This window comes from Armigeres subalbatus, unplaced genomic scaffold (genome assembly GCF_024139115.2).
Source record: "Armigeres subalbatus isolate Guangzhou_Male unplaced genomic scaffold, GZ_Asu_2 Contig163, whole genome shotgun sequence".
Classification (NCBI taxonomy): Eukaryota; Metazoa; Arthropoda; class Insecta; order Diptera; family Culicidae; genus Armigeres; species Armigeres subalbatus.
In genome coordinates, this window is record NW_026942428.1 from 228,208 (window position 1) to 248,914 (window position 20,707).

Below are 20,707 nucleotides of genomic sequence, written 5' to 3' on the forward strand. Positions count from 1 at the left end.
GCAATAAAATAGTGAATATTACATCGAAATAGATGCAACCAGTCAATCATGAACCAACCCCCCCACAAGATGACAGAAAGCCTTAGTTTCGCGTACCCACTTGGAAAATAGCAGATGGCGCCACACAACGTAAACAACGGGCCATCCTGCATCGCCGACACGGTTTTGTTGTAAGGGAAAATATTGTCAGATTTTCTGGATATGATACACTGCGCGGCGTTTGTAATGTTCCCAAATGGGTACTTGCACAAAACTTCACGCGGCGAATGACTGTCGAAAGGTACGGCCGCGACAAACGATACACCGCAATGCTATTCATCCATAAGAATCAAGTAAACGGGGTGCAGAAAGCGCGGCGGTACCTTTCATGAAAGGTTCGCCGCGTGCAATTTTGAGAAAATCAGGCAATATATTTTTGTTTCGTCTTTTGTTGATGCCAAACCACGGGCAAGAGTTGCAGTACAAAAAGGCGTAGAGATAATTGGAACCATTAATTGAACTAAATTAAAACAAAACTAATTTGATTTCATTAAATTTTTCTTGTATTGAGTTTTCGATGCGCAGAGTATAATATCTTCTATATAATAAAAATAAAATGGTCTGTGTTCGTATCCGCATAACTCGAAAACGGCTGGTTGGATTTTCTTCATTCCGTAGGCAAAAATGTTCGGTATCGTCTCCGACGGGTTTATATGATGTTTAAAAGTATATGCTAGTGTATGCTAGTATAAAATAAAAGTGGGTGGTAATCCAGTTCCGACAAAAATACTACTCGACTACGATAGAAGATAAAAACGATGCCGATGTTCTGATTGTTGAAACGCTTGCGTCCGCCACTGTGGTTGATGACTTTTCGCTTCAATCATTGATTTATTCAGCAATCCACGTTCAAAACAGTTTATTGGAAAAATAAAATGTGAGCATTGTAAACATGAGCTTGTTCAGACTTCATAACATATTGAGGCCAACAAAGATGATCTTTTAATTTGCAAAATCTCGGAGGCGGAGTTAAAAATACTTATTAACGATTAACCGAAACCTGAACTTCAACGTCGGGAAACATTATGCGCAGCTTAGATATCGCATCGTTATGAACATCTACAACACCCACCAACATGTTTTTTTAACAAGTTTACTGAACACATTTTAGCCCAGAAAGCCAATAATAATCATCGTATCGTAAGTATTTTGATGAACTTAGGCATTGATTTTAACCTGAAATATTGGCTTGAACAATCCAGCTTTTTACGCTAGCCATAAATTAACGAGAAGTGAATCGAATTTGACATTTGCTGTGGACAAAATTCGAAGTGATGTTCTTGAATATCTAAGTAGCCATGAGTTAGAGAGAGTACACAGATTCTGTATACCGTGGACTTGTGGATCTGTCATATTTGTGTTTAAAATGAGTGAAAGAGTTAATTTGTTTAACTAAAACGGGAATTTGATTTCTTTTAATTTCAGAATTTAGGCGAGACTGGGATATGTACTTCTTCGAGAATTCAAGAAAATTGGAAAAAGAAAAGATGTCTCAATCCACAATGGAAGTCTAAATTCCTCCTTGGAGAATTTATGTGTGGGCGATCAAAACAAAAATGAAGCTTTCAGAAATTTCCGCAGTTTTATGTCCAATACAGCGTCTTCGGAACACAGAACTGTCCCGATTTGAATCTGCAGTGTACTGCAGTAGACTGTACCGAGTGGGCGGGGTTAAAGTCGTTCTTCATTAATCCTACGAAATACGAAACCACCACGTGATCTACCACAAAAAGCCCAAAAGTCGTGCGTTGTTTTCCGTTTCAATTAACTTCGTATTATTACAGTATTAATTTTGGATCTAATCTCTTACCACGTGTGAATGGCATATCTCATTATGATACGGTAAAAAATGTCTCAGTTTACCAAAAGACCAAAAGATCTTCTTGCCTGATAGCTGAGCTAAAAAACGTAAATTTTGGAAGTTCTTCACTTATTATTTCAATAAGCAAGCATGGTATTCTCTTGGTTTTTCGATCCCCTACCCAAGATTTGCCAAAAGTAATAATTTGATGCACTCATTGTTTGATTTCACCCCTCCTCGTACCCTTACGTGATAGCTATTCTAGATGGTCATCTTGCGGCCGTATAGTCATTGATGGGAAACAGTGTGATTCTATTGTCAAATGAATTGATATATACTGGAATACATCTGATACTGAGATAACTCAAATGAATGGCAGATATTGTTCAGCAAAAATCACATTAATTGCTCTAAACCACATTAGTTGAAATTACAATTTAACAAGATTTTTGAAAGTTCAGTCTTGCCTTCCAGAGAATCACACATAGTCGATCGTTTGAATATTGTCCCCATCAACATGTCTTCGTAGACACAGTATAGCTTTAAATATTTCTGAAGCAAGAGAAAGAATTCCATGCGTACACCAAAATGTTCATGAACACCTGCAAAGTTGAAAAGTAGTAGGGGGAATGATGGCTTTAGCAGGTTTTGTTCTATTATTGGCAGGGTTTTTTTTATGTCTGACTATGCTCAAATTTGGCCTAAACATTCTTTGCATATCAAAGAACATTGTGGCCAAATTTCATAAAATTTGGTCGACAAAAACCCCCTGCCAATAATAGAACAAACCTGCCAAAGCCATCTTTACCCCGAAAAATGTATAAAGCACAGACTACTGAGATCCTACAACGAAATATTTATAAAGTATATATTGCTGAGATCCATCTGTCTAAGAATATTATAGTGGACACAGCATATGTCAAAAGGGGAGATTCAAAGATTTATGGCACCATCGCGTAAAAAGCTGGATATACCTAAAATTTCGAAGGCATAAAAAATTCATCCGTAATAAAACTCATAAAACTGATTCTTTTCCGCGCCGAATAAAGCCCCAAACACAATGTTAGCGGAACGGCAACGGAAAGGGCAAATTTGACAGAAAATAAATGGGCTAACTGTTGTCACACGTTGTCCTATTTCAATAAAAATAAAATGACTTAAATGAGACAAATATAACCATTTCTACTAGTGTCAATATTTGCTATTTAAAGTGAAGAACTGAATTCATTTCGAAATTCACAAAAATAAAGAAAAAAAAATTGCTATTTGCTTTTATCACACCCATCTGAAATCAAACGAACAAAAACTATCTCAACAACAACACAGCAACCATCGAACTGTCAAATTGAGACTTAAAGTTAAAAGAATCGGTGGAATGGTTCACAGCCTAAGTACTCCTATAATTGTTTCGATTAGTCCAGCGCCAAACCAGGTTGTGATGATATCTATATAATTCATCACCCAGCTCCGTAGAGCTTGTGTATATACGAGCCTATATGAAAATAACTAATGAGTACCGTGGACCCCCGATAATTTGAACGGTACCTCATTCAAATTAACGGGGTTCACTTTTAATTTGAACTTCTGGTTACTCTATGAACATTAGAAAAACTGGTTTCTGGCTGCTCTCTTTGCTGGTTTGTTTTGATTCTGCATTCCATTTCACGATGTTCCATTTTTCTTCTCTCGATTCCACGTGGTAAATGACGTTTGAACCATTTTTAATTTGAACGATGTTCAAACCAACGGGGTTCAAATTAAAAAGTGTTCAGATTAAAAACGGTCATATTACCGGGGGTCCACGGTAATGTAATTGTGTGATAAATGATTAAAAAATAAATATAATTAAAATTTGGGTTTATTTTTAACTTTTTACGCCATATTCAGGAAATGCTCACGAAATAATCGAGTTTGACAGAACCACCTGAACCAATTTTTCGGGGTACACTGACAGTGTACTGGAGCTGTCAAGTTGCTCACGGGTTGTCATGAACAAAAGATATTTTAGTTACTAGATAAAGATTGTCGCTACTGTTCCCTTTGTTCTGCTGTCCGAAACATGTGTGGTACATACCTGTCAAATCGTATGGATTTTCCTTCTTTGACATTTAGCTCCCCTATCCTCGCCAGCAAAAGATGTTCCGGACAGCGACGACAGCGACAATCTTTATCTAGTAACTAAAATATCTTTTTCATGAACAGATGTGTGAAATTACACAGTTTGAATGCTATTTCACATTCAATTAAAATGCAATATTAAATATCGGCAGCACTGCCCAGAATCGGCATTCGCACGATCGCGGCCATGTTTGTTTTTTCGCTGTCATGTTTCGTATACGATTGTCGAGCTTATTTTTGTGAGTTTTTGATTTAATTATTAAATTTCAAAATATTAATAGGTATAAATATAAATATAACCATTCCTACGAAGGGTAAGTATCTTATAATAAATTGCAAAGTTTTGTACCTGAAATACAACATTTCGTAGGAGATGGAATATTAATTTTGTTTTCTTTTGCTTCCAGCCGGATCAGCGATTGTTTTCTTCTATCGGATGCTTGAGTTGTGGAATCCGGACCACACAAGTAATATACCAAGGATACTGACTAGAAACCATAAGCGATTATCACCAATGTACTCAATCCATCGCATCGATTAGCCCTGCTAAAACTTTCATCCGTCGTCATGCCGCGGCCGGCATGCCGGTGCGCTCCGAACATTCTGATGCATACCCGATATTCGTGCTAACTAACCACGACTATATATAGTGGATTCCAAAATATAATTTTTGAAGTTCCGTCGGCTAACGAGAACCCGTTGGTAGTATTCACCTTCTGGTAGTTTATTTGAGGCATCCGGAGGAGGAATCGGCTTCAGTGAATTGCTTCTAGAAAATGCTAGGATATAAGGCAAGGTGAGTGAAATAGAACGTAAGATTAAAATGAAGAGAATCGGTTTATAATAATTTGCCTGAGACTTCGACGAGAATCCTTTCGAGACTCAGACGGAAATCGTTTCGGAACTCCTTCAGGTAATCCTTTCGAGATTCTGACGGGAATTCTTGCATGATTCCAATGGCTTTAATTTCGGAATACCGATGGGAAACCTTTCGGTATACTGACGGCAAACCTTTCGCGATAACGACGGGAATCCTTTCAAGGTTCCGAGGGGAATCCTTGCGGGTTTCCGACGGGAATCCTTTCGGGACTCCGACGGAAATCCTTTCGTGTCTACGAACGGAATCCTTTCGGGATTCCAAGGGGATCCTTTCGCGATAACGACAAGAACCCTTTCGGGACACCGACGGGAATCCTTTCGAGATACCGACGGGAATTCTTTCACAATGGTAACGAGAATCCTTTTGGGATTTCGACGGGAATCCTTTCTGGATCCTGACGGGATTCCGACGGGAATCCTTTCGGGATTCCGACGGGAATCCTTTCGGGATTCCGACGGAAATCCTTTCGGGATTCCGACGGGAATCCTTTCAGAATTCCGACGAGAATCCTTTCAGAATTTCAACACGAAACCTTTTGATATTCCGACGGGAATCCTTTCGGGATTCCGACGGGAATCCTTTCGGGATTCCGACGGGAATCCTTTCGGGATTCCGACGGGAATCCTTTCGGGATTCCGACGGGAATCCTTTCGATTCCGACGGAATCCTTTCAGGATTCCGACGGAATCCTTTCGGGATTCCGACGGAATCCTTTCAGGATTCCGACGGAATCCTTTCGGGATCTGACGGGAATCCTTTCGGGATTCCGACGGAATCCTTTCGGGATTCCGACGGGAATCCTTTTAGGATTGCGACGGAAATCCTCTCGGGACTCCGACGGAAATCCTTTCGTGTCTACGAACGGAATCCTTTCGGGATTCCAAGGGGATCCTTTCGCGATAACGACAAGAACCCTTTCGGGACACCGACGGGAATCCTTTCGAGATACCGACGGGAATTCTTTCACAATGGTAACGAGAATCCTTTTGGGATTTCGACGGGAATCCTTTCGGGATCCTGACGGGATTCCGACGGAAATCCTGACGGGATTCCGACGGAAATCCTTTCGGGATTCCGACGGGAATCCTTTCGGGATTCCGACGGGAATCCTTTCGGGATTCCGACGGGAATCCTTTCGGGATTCCGACGGGAATCCTTTCGGGATTCCGACGGGAATCCTTTCGGGATTCCGACGGGAATCCTTTCGGGATTCCGACGGGAATCCTTTCGGGATTCCGACGGGAATCCTTTCGGGATTCCGACGGGAATCCTTTCGGGATTCCAACGGGAATCCTTTCGGGATTCCGACGGGAATCCTTTCGGGATTCCGACGGGAATCCTTTCGGGATTCCGACGGGAATCCTTTCGGGATTCCGACGGGAATCCTTTCGGGATTCCGACGGGAATCCTTTCGGGATTCCGACGGGGTTCCTTTCGGGAGTCCGACGGGACTCCTTTCGGGATTCCGACGGGAATCCTTTCGGGATTCCGACGGGAATCCTTTCGGGATTCCGACGGAATCCTTTCGGGATTCCGACGGGAATCCTTTCGGGATTCCGACGGGAATCCTTTCGGGATTCCGACGGAATCCTTTCAGGATTCCGACGGGAATCCTTTCGGGATTCCGACGGAATCCTTTCGGGATTCCGACGGGAATCCTTTCGGGATTCCGACAGGAATCCTTTCGATTCCGACGAATCCTTTCGGGATGCCGACGGAAATCCTTTCGGGATTCCGACGGAATCCTTTCGGGATTCCGACGGGAATCCTTTCGAGATTCCGACGGGATTCCTTTCGGGATTCCGACGGGAATCCTTTCGATTCCGACGGAATCCTTTCGGGATTCCGACGGAATCCTTTCAGGATTCCGACGGGAATCCTTTCGGGATTCCGACGGAATCCTTTCGGGATTCCGACGGAATCCTTTCGGGATTCCGACGGAATCCTTTCGGGATTCCGACGGGAATCCTTTCGGGATTCCGACGGGAATCCTTTCGGGATTCCGACGGGAATCCTTTCGGGATTCCGACGGGAATCCTTTCCGAGATTCCGACGGGAATCCTTTCGGGATTCCGACGGGAATCCTTTCATTCCGACGGGAATCCTTTCGGGATTCCGACGGGAATCCTTTCGGGATTCCGACGGGAATCCTTTTGGGATTCCGACGGGAATCCTTTCGGGATTCCAACGGGAATCCTTTCGGGATTCCGACGGGAATCCTTTCGGGATTCCGACGAGAATCCTTTCGGGATTCCGACGGGAATCCTTTCGGGATTCCGACGGGAATCCTTTCGCGATTACAACGGGAATCCTTTCGGGATTCCGACGGGAATCCTTTCGGGATTCCGACGAGAATCCTTTCGGGATTCCGACGGGAATCCTTTCGGGATTCCGACGGGAATCCTTTCGCGATTACAACGGGAATCCTCTCCGGGCTCCGACGATAATCGTTTCGGGATTCTGACGCGAATCGTTTCGGGACTCCGACGGAAATACTTTCCGGGATACCGACAGGAATAATTCCGAGCTTTGGGGATTCTTTGGGATTCCGACGGAAATTCTTTGAAGATTTCGACTGAAATCCTTTGGGGTTTCCAACAGTACTGCGATTGGAACTCTTTGGAGATTCCAACGTAAATCCTTAGTGGTTTCTAACGGGGACCTTTGTGAATTCCGTTGGAAATGCTTATAATATTTCGTCTGGAATCCTTTGAACATTCTAATGGGAATCTTTTGAAGATTCCAACGACAATTCTTGCAACAATAATTCTTTGATGGGGTTCTCAACGTGAATGCTTTGAGGTTCCGATGGAAATACTTTGAGGACTCCAACTGAAATACTTTGGGGACTCTCACGGAAATCCTTTTGGGATTTCGACGGAAATCTTTTTGGGATTTCGACGGAAATCCTTCATAGATTCTGATGGGAATCCTTTGGAGATTGCGACAGGAATCCTTCGAGGATTCCAACGGGAATCCTACGCAGATTCCAATGGGAATCGTTCTGGGGTTGTGATGGAAATTATTGAAGGATTCCGCTGGGTATTCCGTTAATTCCGATGGATTTTTTTCGTGGATTCCTATAGTGTTGCTTTGAATACTCCGACAGGAATCCTGCAAGGATCCTGCAATGGAAATCCTTTGATTATTACTTTGGGAATCTTTTTAAAAATTCCAACGAACAACTTTTAGGGTTTTGACACAAATCTTTTAGGAACACCGACGGGAATCCTTTGAGGGATTCCGACGGAATTCGTTTGGGGATTCCAAAGTAAATACTTTGAGGATCCCAACTGGAATCTTTTAGCCATTCCGCTAAAAAACGTTCGGCGTTCCGACAGGAATCTTGTGAGAATTCCGTTGGAAATACTTTTGCGATACCGTCTGGAATCTTTGTAAGATCCCGATGGGAATCCTTTGTGATTTCGACGAGAATTATTTGACGGAAATGCTTTGTGGATTCTGACAAAATACCTTTGGGGATTCCGACAGAAATCGTTTGGGGACTTCGATGGGAATTGTTTGAAAATTTCGTTGAAAATACATTTGGGATTCCGACGGGAATCCTTTGGAAATTCCGACGAAAACCCTCTAGGGATTCTGACGAGAATCCTTTGAGGATTCTAACGGAAATCTTTTTAGAGATTCAAACGTTAATCCTTCAAGGATTTAGATGGGAATCCTTTGAGATCCGGAGTGCAATCCTTTGGAGATTTAAACGGGGGTTCATTGTAGATCTCGATGGGAATCCGTTGAGGATTCCGACGATAATCCTTCGTTGATTTTCGGGATTCCGACGGGAATCCTTTCGGGATTCCGACGGGAATCCTTTCGGGATTCCGACGGGAATCCTTTCGGGATTCCGACGGGAATCCTTGCGGGATTCCGACGGGAATCCTTGCGGGATTCCGACGGGAATCCTTTCGGGATTCCGACGGGAATCCTTTCGGGATTCCGACAGGAATCCTTTTCGGTATTTCGACGGGAATCCTTTCGGGATTCCGACGAGAATTCTTTTAGGATTTCGTCGGGAATCCTTTCGATTCCGACGGAATCCTTTCGGGATTCCGACGGGAATCCTTTCAATTCCGACGGGAATCCTTTCGATTCCAACGGGAATCCTTTCGGGATTCCGACGGAATCCTTTCGATTCCGACGGGAATCCTTTCGGGATTCCGACGGATTCCGACGGGAATCCTTTCGGGATTCCGACGGGAATCCTTTCGATTCCGACGGGAATCCTTTCGATTCCGACGAGAATCCTTTCGATTCCGACGGGAATCGTTTCGCGATTCCAACGGGAATCCTTTCGCGATTTCAACGGGAATCCTCTCCGGGCTCCGACGATAATCGTTTCGGGATTCTGACGCGAATCGTTTCGGGACTCCGACGGAAATACTTTCGGGATACCGACAGGAATAATTCCGAGCTTTGGGGATTCTTTGGGATTCCGACGGAAATTCTTTGAAGATTTCGACTGAAATCCTTTGGGGGTTTCCAACAGTACTGCGATTGGAATTCTTTGGAGATTCCAACGTAAATCCTTAGTGGTTTCTAACGGGGACCTTTGTGAATTCCGTTGCAAATGCTTATAATATTTCGTCTGGAATCCTTTGAACATTCTAATGGGAATCTTTTGAAGATTCCAACGACAATTCTTGCAACAATAATTATTTGATGGGGTTCTCAACGTGAATGCTTTGAGGTTCCGATGGAAATACTTTGAGGACTCCAACTGAAATACTTTGGGGACTCTCGCGGAAATCCTTTTGGGATTTCGACGGAAATCCTTTTGGGATTTCGACGGAAATCCTTCATAGATTCTGATGGGAATCCTTTGGAGATTGCGACTGGAATCCTTTGAGGATTCCAACGGGAATCCTACGCAGATTCCAATGGGAATAGTTCTGGGGTTGTGATGGAAATTATTGTAGGATTCCGCTGGGTATTCCGTTAATTCCGATGGATTTTTTTCGTGGATTCCTATTTATAGTGTTGCTTTGAATACTCCGACAGGAATCCTGCAAGGATCCTGCAATGGAAATCCTTTGATTATTACTTTGGGAATCTTTTTAAAAATTCCAACGAACAACTTTTAGGGTTTTGACACAAATCTTTTAGGAACACCGACGGGCATCCTTTGAGGGATTCTGACGGAATTCGTTTGGGGATTCCAACGTAAATACTTTGAGGATCCCAACTGGAATCTTTTGGCCATTCCGCCAAAAAACGTTCGGCGTTCCGACAGGAATCTTGTGAGAATTCCGTTGGAAATACTTTTGCGATACCGTCTGGAATCTTTGTGAGATCCCGATGGGAATCCTTTGTGATTTCGACGGGAATTATTTGAGGTTTCCGACGGAAATGCTTTGTGGATTCTGACGAAATACCTTTGGGGATTCCGACAGAAATCGTTTGGGGACTTCGACTTCGGGAATTGTTTGAAAATTTCGTTGAAAATACATTTGGGATTCCGACGGGAATCCTTTGGAGATTCCGACGAAAACCCTCTGGGGATTCTGACGAGAATCCTTTGAGGATTTTAACGGAAATCTTTTTAGAGATTCAAACGTTAATCCTTCAAGGATTTAGATGGGAATCCTTTGAGGATCCAGAGGACTATCCTTTGGAGATTCGAACGGGAATCCGTTGAGGATTCCGGCGATAATCCTTCGTTGATTTTGATAGAAATCCTTTGGGGATTTCGACGGGAATCATTTAGGAATTTTGTTGGCAATACTTTGGATTACCTTTAGGGATTACCACGGGAATTTTTTTGGGGATTCCGAAGGCAAGTCCTTTGGAATTCCGACTGGAATCCTTTTGGAATTCCGACTAGAACCCTTTGGGTATTCTGACCTGAATCCGTTTGGGTTTTGAATGCAATACTCCGGGGATTCCGAATTTGCTTCCACTGGAGTGTATCTTATATGTATATGTCTTTTATATCATTCTCTCTTATTCTATTGCTGAATTATTCATTGCCAACAAATCAAAAAATCCAGTCGCAATCCCTAAAGGATTTCCGTCGGAATCTCCAAAGGATTCCAGTCGGAATCCCCAGAGTATTGCATTCAAATCCCAAACGGATTCAAGTCAGAATCCCCAAAGGATTCTAGTCGGAATCCCAAAAGGATTCCAGTCAGAATTCCAAAGGACTTGCCTTCGAAATCCCCAAAAAATGCCCGTGGTGATCCCTAAAGGATTCCCGTCAGAATCTCCAAAGTACTGCCAAAGGAATTCCTAAATGATTCCCGTCGAAATCCTCAAAGGATATCTATCAAAATCACCAAAGGATTATCGTCGGAATTCTCAAAAGATTCCCATCGAGATCTACAAAGAATTCCTGTTTGAATCTCCAAACGATTGTCTTCTGGATCATCGAAGGATTCCCATCTAAATCCTCAAAGGATTAACGTATGAATCTCTAAAAAGATTTCTGTTAGAATCCTCAAAGGATTCTCATCAGAATCCCAGAGGATTCCCGTCAGAATCCCAAATGCATTTTCAACGAAATTTCCAAGGAATTCTCTTCGGAGTCCCTAAAGGATTTCTGTCGGAATCCCCAAACGATTTTTGTCGGAGTCCCCAAATGATTTCTGTCGGAATCCACAAAGCATTTCCGTCGGAAACCTCAAATAATTCCCGTCGAAATCCCAAAGAATTCCCGTCGGGAACTTACAAAGATTCCAGACGGTATCGCAAAAGTATTTCCAACGAAATTCTCACAAGATTCCGGTCGGAACCCCGAAGATTTTTCGACGGAATCGCCAAACGATTCTAGTTGGGATCCTCAAAGTATTTACTTTGGAATCCCCAAACGAATTCCGTCGGAATCCCTCAAAGGATTCCCGTCGGTGTCCCTAAAAGATTCGTGTCTAAAAGTTGTTCGTTGGAATTTTTAAAAAGATTCCCAAAGTAATAATCAAAGGATTTACATCGTAATCCTTGCAAGATTCCTGTCGGAATTTAAAGCAACACTATAGGAATCCACGAAAAAATCCATCCGAATTCACGGAATATCCAGCGGAATCCTACAATAATTTCCATCACAACCTCAGAACGATTCCCGTTGGAATTCTCGAAGGATTCCTGTCGTAATCTCCGAAGGATTCCCGTCAGAATCTACGAAGGATTTCCGTCGAAATCCCAAAAGGATTTCCATGAGAGTCCCCAAAGTATTTCAGTTGGAGTCCTCAAAGTATTTCCATCGGAACCTCAAAGCATTCACGTTGAGAACCCCATCAAAGAATTATTGTTGCAATAATTGTCGTTAGAATCTTCAAAAGATTCCCATTAGAATGTTCAAAGGATTCCAGACGAAATCTTATAAGCATTTCCAACGGAATTCACAAAGGTCCCCATCAGAAATCACTAAGGATTAACTTTGGAATCTCCAAAGGGTTACAATCGCAGTACTGTTGGAAACCCCAAAGGATTTCAGTCGAAATCTTCAAAGAATTTCCGTCGGAATCACAAAAAACGCCCTAACAACCCCCAAAGGTTTCGTTTTAGAATCCCCAAAGGGTTGCCCTCCGGATGTCCAAAGGATTCCCATCGGAATTATTCCTGTCGGTATCCCGAAAGGATTCCCGTCGGAGTCCCGAAACGATTCGCGTCAGAATCCCGAAAGGATTTTCGTCGGAGTCCGGAAAGGATTCCCGTTGTAATCTCGAAAGAATTCCCGTCGGTATATGTGACATGACGGTCAGTTTTTTTGTTCGTTCGAGCGAAGAAAAATTAATTCTCGCAGTTGTATGCAGCATTCAAAACTTGGAATTATGTATATTTCTCAGTAGAAAAGTACAGGTAAGATCTTTTAATAAAAATTCCACTTTTGCTATTGCTACAGAGTTTGCTAATATCTTCATTCCAGATGTTCAAGAATTATGCTGAATCATGGAAATCGGTAATAATTTGTGTTTTATCATTGCAAAGCATTTGTTTAAATTCAACATATCTCTATAGGTTATTTACTTCTGCTGTTATACGTTCCCCTACATGTGGCTATCCTGGAACTCCGAGGAACGAGACTCGGAACGGGAGTGATCTACATTTTTGGAAATTATTTATTTCAGTTGCGTTTAAAATTATGTAATGAATTATTGGCAGTGGCTGATTTTCTACTCGTCGCAGCCACATCCAGGCACTATAGTATATGTACAAAATAGCCAGCAAGAGTTAACCGCCAGAAATTTGTATGGCGAAAGACATCTAACGCTGGTTTTCTCAAAATTAGGAACTTTTCATAAAAAACTATTTGGTATCGGTTATGAGGGATGGTGTCCGCTACTACGCCTACCAAATATTTTTTCGATTAAAGTGCTTAATTTTGAGAAATCGAACCTTAGATGCCTTTCGCCATACTGATTTCAGAAAGTTAACTCCTAGTGTGCCGCTGTAAGCACGCTCAAAGCAGTCGATTAATTGTGGAATATTAAAATAATCATAAATAAAAACTGCATGAAATTAAAACATAAACATACACGATTTTTTGTTTATTAGAATCGAGGTTTGATTAGAAAACAAAAATCAGAAGCAAAACTCGTAGCTCTTTTCAAACAAAAAGCTTGTTTGAAACAAACTCAAATCTATTCATTTTAAAATGCTAGCCTTAGTTTGAAACATCCAAAATTTTGGTTGTTTCCACAAATGTCAAAAGGAACATACCAATATTATGGTTTATTCTAAACAAATATTAGTCACAGACCGCATCGTGCTTTCGTGCTGTGCGGTTCTTTCTCTCTTTGCGGAAGGAAGTTTTTAATACTACCCGAAGCTATTTTAATTTCAACGGTGCTTCTTAGCGCTATTTGTACCCACTGATCCCGTTACGATCTTTGCAAGGACCCGTGCCTTCGTTTTACGTTGGACCCGTTTGCGGAAGTAAAATTCCGACAAGCGGTGGTAATCCTGCAGGGACACCGTTCTGGGAAAAAAAACCCTTAGAAGGTCACGTCTCCACGCTCAGCAATGAGTATTAACAAAAACAAGAGGAAGGGGGAGTCTCTGAATTTTCCACTTCCTTCAAAGAAACAAGGTTTCAAGACCGTCCTGCCCAAGCGCGGAAAAAATAGAAGGAAGCTGGAGACTTCAGATATTCCTTCTAAATCTAATGTTGACATTGTTTCTTCTCCTATCGAACTGAGCAATCAGTTCGATTTGATTAATGATGAAATTGAGCAAATCGAATCTACCTTTAGCCCAGGTGATTCGATTCATGCGAAGAAACAAAGGATTCCGCCAATTGTGGTATCTGTTGCCGAGTTTTCTGGATTTCGGAATGAAATCTTGAGTAACCTTCAGGGGATCAAGGTTTCATTTCAGATTGCTAGGAAGGGTGACTGCCGCGTTTTGCCGGGATCCTTTGACGATCGCAAACGTCTTCTTCACTATTTAACTGAGAAGCGCCATAAATTCTTCACATACGACGACAAAACTGAGCGATTGTTCAAAGTTGTCTTGAAAAGTCTCCCCAGTGATGACAAATCACTGGATGAGATAAAAATTGAAATTTCTCAATTACTTGGATTTTCACCAGTCCAAGTAATTAAGATGAAAAAGAAATCCCATTCTGGTACTTCCCAGAGGGGCATTTCTCAAGAATTTTATTTAGTTCATTTTAACAAAAGTGAACTAAATAATATGAAAAGTTTGGAAAAGGCCTGTATTATGTCTCATGTCCGTGTTACATGGGAACATTTCCGCAGGCCTGGGGAAATTTCAAAACCCTACCCAGTGCCGTAAGTGCCAAAAGTGGGGTCATGGAACCAAACATTGTCACATGGATGCTAAATGCATGATTTGTGGTGGAACCTCTCACGCCAAGGACGCATGTCCTGTGAGAGAAGATTCCAATAAATTTAAGTGCGCAAACTGTGGGGCAATCATAAATCCAATTTCTGGGAATGCCCTTCACGCAAAAAGTTTTGAATTCCCGTGCAAAATTGATGACGCGAAATTCCAATCGGATCCCAGATTCGACGGGTAGAAATTTTCAAACGCGCAAATTTCGAAACCAGTTACCGGTCGAGCAATTCATACCCACCACAATTCACAAACAAATTTTGCCGCTCGTCAACGGGTAGCAAGCACTTCAGTAAATTCCAATTTTTCCAATGTACCTACGTATGCAAACATCGCTGCTGGTAGACCAAATTTCTCTTCTCAAAATGAGGTTTATACCCATGTCCCAACGGAAAATAACGGTCATGTTGCCGATTCAGGTAGCATGACTGCTTCCGATTTTGATTTTTAACTGAACAATTGCATCACATGATTGATGCAATGTTCAAAGCAAATACCATTCCTGAAGCTGTTCAGGTTGGTATAAAGTACACACAAAAATTGTTATCGGACTCCGTTTCAATGGATCCAAATAATTGTGTGAAAGTTCTAAATTGGAATGCCCGCTCTCTAAAGGGTAAGGAAGATGAATTATTCAACTTCCTTTCAGTTCATAATGTGCATATTGCCATTATAACTGAAACGTATTTAAAACCAGGACTCTCCATTAAAAGAGATCCAAACTATTTTATCTACAGAAATGATCGTCTTGACAGCGCCTGTGGTGGGGTCGCCATTGTCATCAATAGACGTATCAAACATAAATTCTAGAGTGCTTTGAGAATAGGTCGTATGTGCAAAAGAGAGTCTCTCTTTACCTCCATTCTCTTTCGATTATTACAGATCTATAATAAAGTTTACTTCAGATTTCTTGGCAGATATCTAAAGATTATAGCTTTGTCTAGTGTTCTGAAGTGAAAATGTGGCAAAATATGCAAAACTAGCTTATGTACAAGCGAAAGAGAGCGTGAACGAAGAGAGGCTCTCTTTTGCACATACGACCTATTCTCAAAGCACTCTAGAATTATTTTCTTCGTTTGAAACCAAAGTTTTTGAAACCTTGGGAGTTTCTGTTGAAACAAATTTTGGACAATTTTCCTTCATTGCAGCCTACTTGCCTTTCCAATGCAATGGGCAGCAAAAGAATTTGTTGAAAGCTGATCTTCAAATTCTGACTCGCAACAAATCAAAATTCTTCGTAATTGGTGACTTCAATGCCAAACACCGTTCATGGAATAATGCTCAAAGCAATTCCAATGGTAAAATTTTATTTGAAGATTGTTCTGCGGGATATTATACTATTCAATATCCCAATGGGCCAACTTGTTTTTCTTCCAGTCGAAATCCTTCTACAATTGATTTAGTTTTAACGGATTCAAGTCAGCTGTGTGGCCAATTGGTAACTCATGCTGACTTTGACTCTGATCACCTTCCTGTGACATTTGAAATCTCACAAGAAGTCATTTATAATCCAATCAGCTCTACTTTTAATTATCATAGAGCTGATTGGGATTTATATAAAACATATATCGATAGGAATTTTGATGTTGATATTCCTCTCGATACCAAAAGTGATATTGATAATGCTCTCGTATCTTTGACAAATTTAATTGTCGAAGCCAGAGGCATTGCAATTCCTAAATGTGGAATTAAATTCAACTCCATTATTATTGACGACGATCTTCAGCTACTGACCCGTCTTAAAAATGTGAGGCGAAGGCAATACCAAAGAACTCGCGATCCCGCGTTGAAAGTTATTTGGCGAGATTTGCAAAATGAAATTAAAAAACGTTTCGCTATTCTGAGAAATACCAACTTTGAGAATAATGTCTCGAAGTTGGATCCCAGTTCGAAACCCTTTTGAAATTAACAAAAATTCTTAAAATACCTCAGAAGCCAATTCCAGCGCTTAAAGAGGGAAATAAAATTTTATTAACAAATGGCGAAAAGGCTCAAAACTTGCTCAGCAGTTCGAGAGTGCCCATAATTTTAGTCTAGGTCTCACTAGTCCAATTGAGGATCAGGTTACACGGAGTTTCGAAGACATTATCAATCAAGAGAATGTTTTGACCCTTCGTTGGGAACCAATTTGGATGAAGTGAGATCTATTACTAGAAAATTTAAAAATATGAAAGCCCCAGGTGATGATGGTATTTTCTACATACTTATCAAAAACTTCCTGAGAGCTCTTTATCCTTTTTGGTTAATTTATTTAACAAATGTTTTCAATTGGCATACTTTCCAGATAAATGGAAAAACGCCAAAGTTGTTCCAATTTTGAAGCCGGACAAAATCCAGCTGAGGCTTCTAGTTATCCTTAATCAGTTTGCTTTCTTCAATAAGCAAACTGTTTGAAAAGATTATTTTAAATAGAATGATGGTTCATATTAATGACAATTCTATTTTTGCTGATGAGCAATTTGGTTTTCGCCATGGGCATTCAACCACTCATCAGTTATTAAGAGTTACGAACTTAATTCGGCTCAACAAATCTGAAGGATATTCGACTGGAGTTGCTCTTCTTGATATAGAGAAAGCATTTGACAGTGTTTGGCATGAAGGTTTGATTGTAAAATTGATGAATTTTAATTTTCCTCTGTACATCATTAAACTAATCCAAAATTATTTATCAGATCGCTCACTGCAGGTAAACTATCAGAATACTAAATCTGATAGATTACCTGTAAGGGCTGGTGTCCCCCAAGGCAGCATACTGGGGCCCATATTGTATAACATTTTTACTTCTGACTTACCTGATTCACCACCAGGGTGTCAAAAATCTTTGTTTGCAGATGACACGGGCCTTTCAGCCAAAGGGCGAAGCCTTCGTGTCATTTGTAGTAGATTGCAAAAAAGTTTGGATATTTTCTCCACTTACTTGCAAAAATGGAAAATTTCCCCGAATGCTTCCAAAACTCAGCTTATAATGTTCCCACATAAGCCGAGAGCTTCTTATTTGAAACCTTCTAGCAGACATATTGTCACTATGAATGGGGTTCCAATTAATTGGTCTAGCGAAGCTAAATATTTAGGACTTCTGTTAGATCAAAAATTAACTTTTAAAAATCACATTGAAGGCCTTCAAGCCATATGTAACAAATATATTAAGTGCCTATATCCACTTATAAACAGAAAATCAAAACTTTGTCTTAAGAACAAACTTTTGATTTACAAACAAATTTTTAGACCTGCCATGTTGTATGCTGTGCCAATATGGGCTAGTTGCTGCAATACCAGAAAGAAGGCACTCCAGAGGATTCAAAATAAAATTTTGAAAATGATTCTGAAGTTGCCTCCGTGGTATAGTACCAATGAACTTCATAGAATTTCTAATATTGAGACTTTGCAACAAATGTCCAACAAAATAATTTCCAATTTTAGACAAAAATCGTTGCAATCTTCTATTGCAACGATTAACTCCTTGTACCCTTAGTATAAAATAGGTTAAGTTTAGTTTAAGTTGAAAACATTGTAATTCCTACATGGTTCAATTCAACCAGAGGAAAAAAATTCTAACTGTCAGAAAAAAAAACAAATATTAGTTAAATCAAACTGTAAACATCCAGAATTACAACATAGAATTTTAGTTTGTTTTAAACAACAAGATTGGTGAATTCAAACTAATATTTGTTTGTGATCAATTCAAAATGGAATTTTGGATGAAGCAAACTAAATTATGGTTGTAAATATTGTCAGATTTTCTGGATATGATACACTGCGCGGCGTTTGTAATGTTCCCAAATGGGTACTTGCACAAAAGTTCACGCGGCGAATGACTGTCGAAAGGTACGGCCGCGCCAAACGATACACCGCAATGCTATTCACCCATAAGAATCAAGTAAACGGGGTGCAGAAAGCGCGGCGGTACCTTTCATGAAGGGTTCGCCGCGTGCAATTTTGAGAAAATCAGGCAATACCATATTTTTTTCTCCGTGTTGAAATGAGTGCCATACCAATTATTGTCTTCATTAAAGATAGCCTTGAAATTATTTTCTTGTCGCCTTGTACCATGGTACAAATACCACAAGTGTGTGCCCCATATTACGGGTCATATTAATTGTTTTTTTAGGGGTATACATAAAAAATATTTTAGTTACTAGATAAAGATTGTCGCTTCGGTTCCCTTTGTTCTGCTGTCCGGAACATGTTGGGTACCAAGCTGTCAAATCGTATGGATTTTCCTTCTTTGACATTTAGCTCCCCTATCCTCGCCAGCAAAAGATGTTCCGGACAGCGACAATCTTTATCTGGTAACTAAAATATCTTTTGTACACATAGATGTTTTCACATATTCTGAATCTGCATGAAAAACTGAGCCAAACTTTAAAATTTTCAGAATTTTTGGAGAACTGGAACTATTTTTAATTTGCATTTTAAATGTTTATGGGACTAAAAATTTGTCCTTAAGCCCCAAACGCAATTCGGCAGAACGGCGACAGAAATGGAAAATAATATGACAGAAAATATATGGGCTATCTGTCAAATCTGCCGTTTTCGTTGCCGTTCCGCCGTATTGCGTAGGGGCCTTCAATAGGTCGTTTTCACTCAGCAATCTATTCCAAATTTTGACAGTGGATCAAAAGATTTGGTCTATAATCGACTGCCAAATTTAAAAAAAAAACACCTTGGTGTACGAGAAAGGCAAAAGACGGCCAGGAAAAGGGTTCGTTCAAAAATGACGTCCAACATTTTTTGAGCATTTTCAACCCCCTCCCCCTTCTGTCAGAAACTGTCACAAAGCGGATACGAGAAAGCCAAAAACCTATAAAAATAAACACATTTCGAACTATTTCGCAAGTGGTTGTATTTCAAACTTACCTTGATGACTTCGACCAAAAGATATTTTAGTTACTAGATAAAGATTGTCGCTACTGTTCCCTTTGTTCTGCTGTCCGAAACATGTGTGGTACATACCTGTCAAATCGTATGGATTTTCCTTCTTTGACATTTAGCTCCCCTATCCTCGCCAGCAAAAGATGTTCCGGACAGCGACGACAGCGACAATCTTTATCTAGTAACTAAAATATCTTTTCTTCGACCATCCCAACAATTTTGTAGAATACAACGCATAAATTTAGTGACACAAATAAAACTTCCGAATTAAGTCCCTACTTCCGAATTCTAATTTGGAGCTACGCCGACAATACTCCCGCGAATTTTGTGTTCTTCTTTTTTGTTTTGTTGTTTTCTTTTTCTACGGTTCTCCTCGTTTTTGTTTCCACCCAGCGTTTCGCTGTGAGATGTGAGGCGATACTTATAAGTGCAAAAACAAAAATGTATCGTTTGTTGTTTTGTTCTCGTTCGTTGCACAAGTGCCCGCAAATCCAGGTTCGAGAAAATTATAAATCGTTGGACCGTACCGTTTTTCCCGAAGGATTTGTCGTGTTTTAGACGCGAGAAGCTAAGTTTTTGACGTAGGACTACGTCTGTGTTTTCTATATTGGGGTACACTTTACGATTGCGAAAATCGGAGACCGTCACGAAAATATGATAGACTTTAAACTTTAATATCTCAGCCGTTTCTCGATGGATTTTCAATATTTTTGGACCATTCGATCAAGGATGAGTCAACGCTTCTTTGTATTTATATGAAAATACTATTTTTTAACTATTTATTATCGATAATTGATAAAAAGTTTAGAAATAGATAAACTAACCAATCACGTATATGCATCACTAACACAGACATCAAAAATCAATCACTTGCGGGTTTGGATCTAATCCTCAGTTTGAACAAGATTTTATGCAGAGCGGACGCATCAAAGCGATCGCAGCGGAGCGGACACAGCATCACGGAGGCGCTAATAACATTTTCTAGGAAAATCCATCGCATTCCACCACCAATCGATTCCACTCGATGTGTTGCTGCAGATCATTCAACCTCAACGAACCAGCATTTCATATGAAGAAAGGGTTGACCATAAAAATAGCACTGTGGCGATCCCGCACCGCCAGTGCCGATGCTGAAAATTTATCACAAAGTGTGGTGTCAGTTAGTTGGAAAGCCGCATTGGGAAAAGAAA

General features: G+C 40.7%; 1 long non-coding RNA gene across 1 annotated transcript; it reads left to right on the plus strand.

Moving 5' to 3' along the window:
- The first annotated feature begins 4,119 nt into the window (after positions 1-4,119).
- LOC134203066 (uncharacterized) lies at positions 4,120-13,007 on the plus strand. The gene is made up of 4 exons (XR_009977418.1): positions 4,120-4,272; positions 4,366-4,754; positions 12,715-12,747; positions 12,807-13,007. It is a non-coding gene; the product is annotated as an uncharacterized LOC134203066 (long non-coding RNA).
- The last annotated feature ends 7,700 nt before the right edge of the window (positions 13,008-20,707 follow it).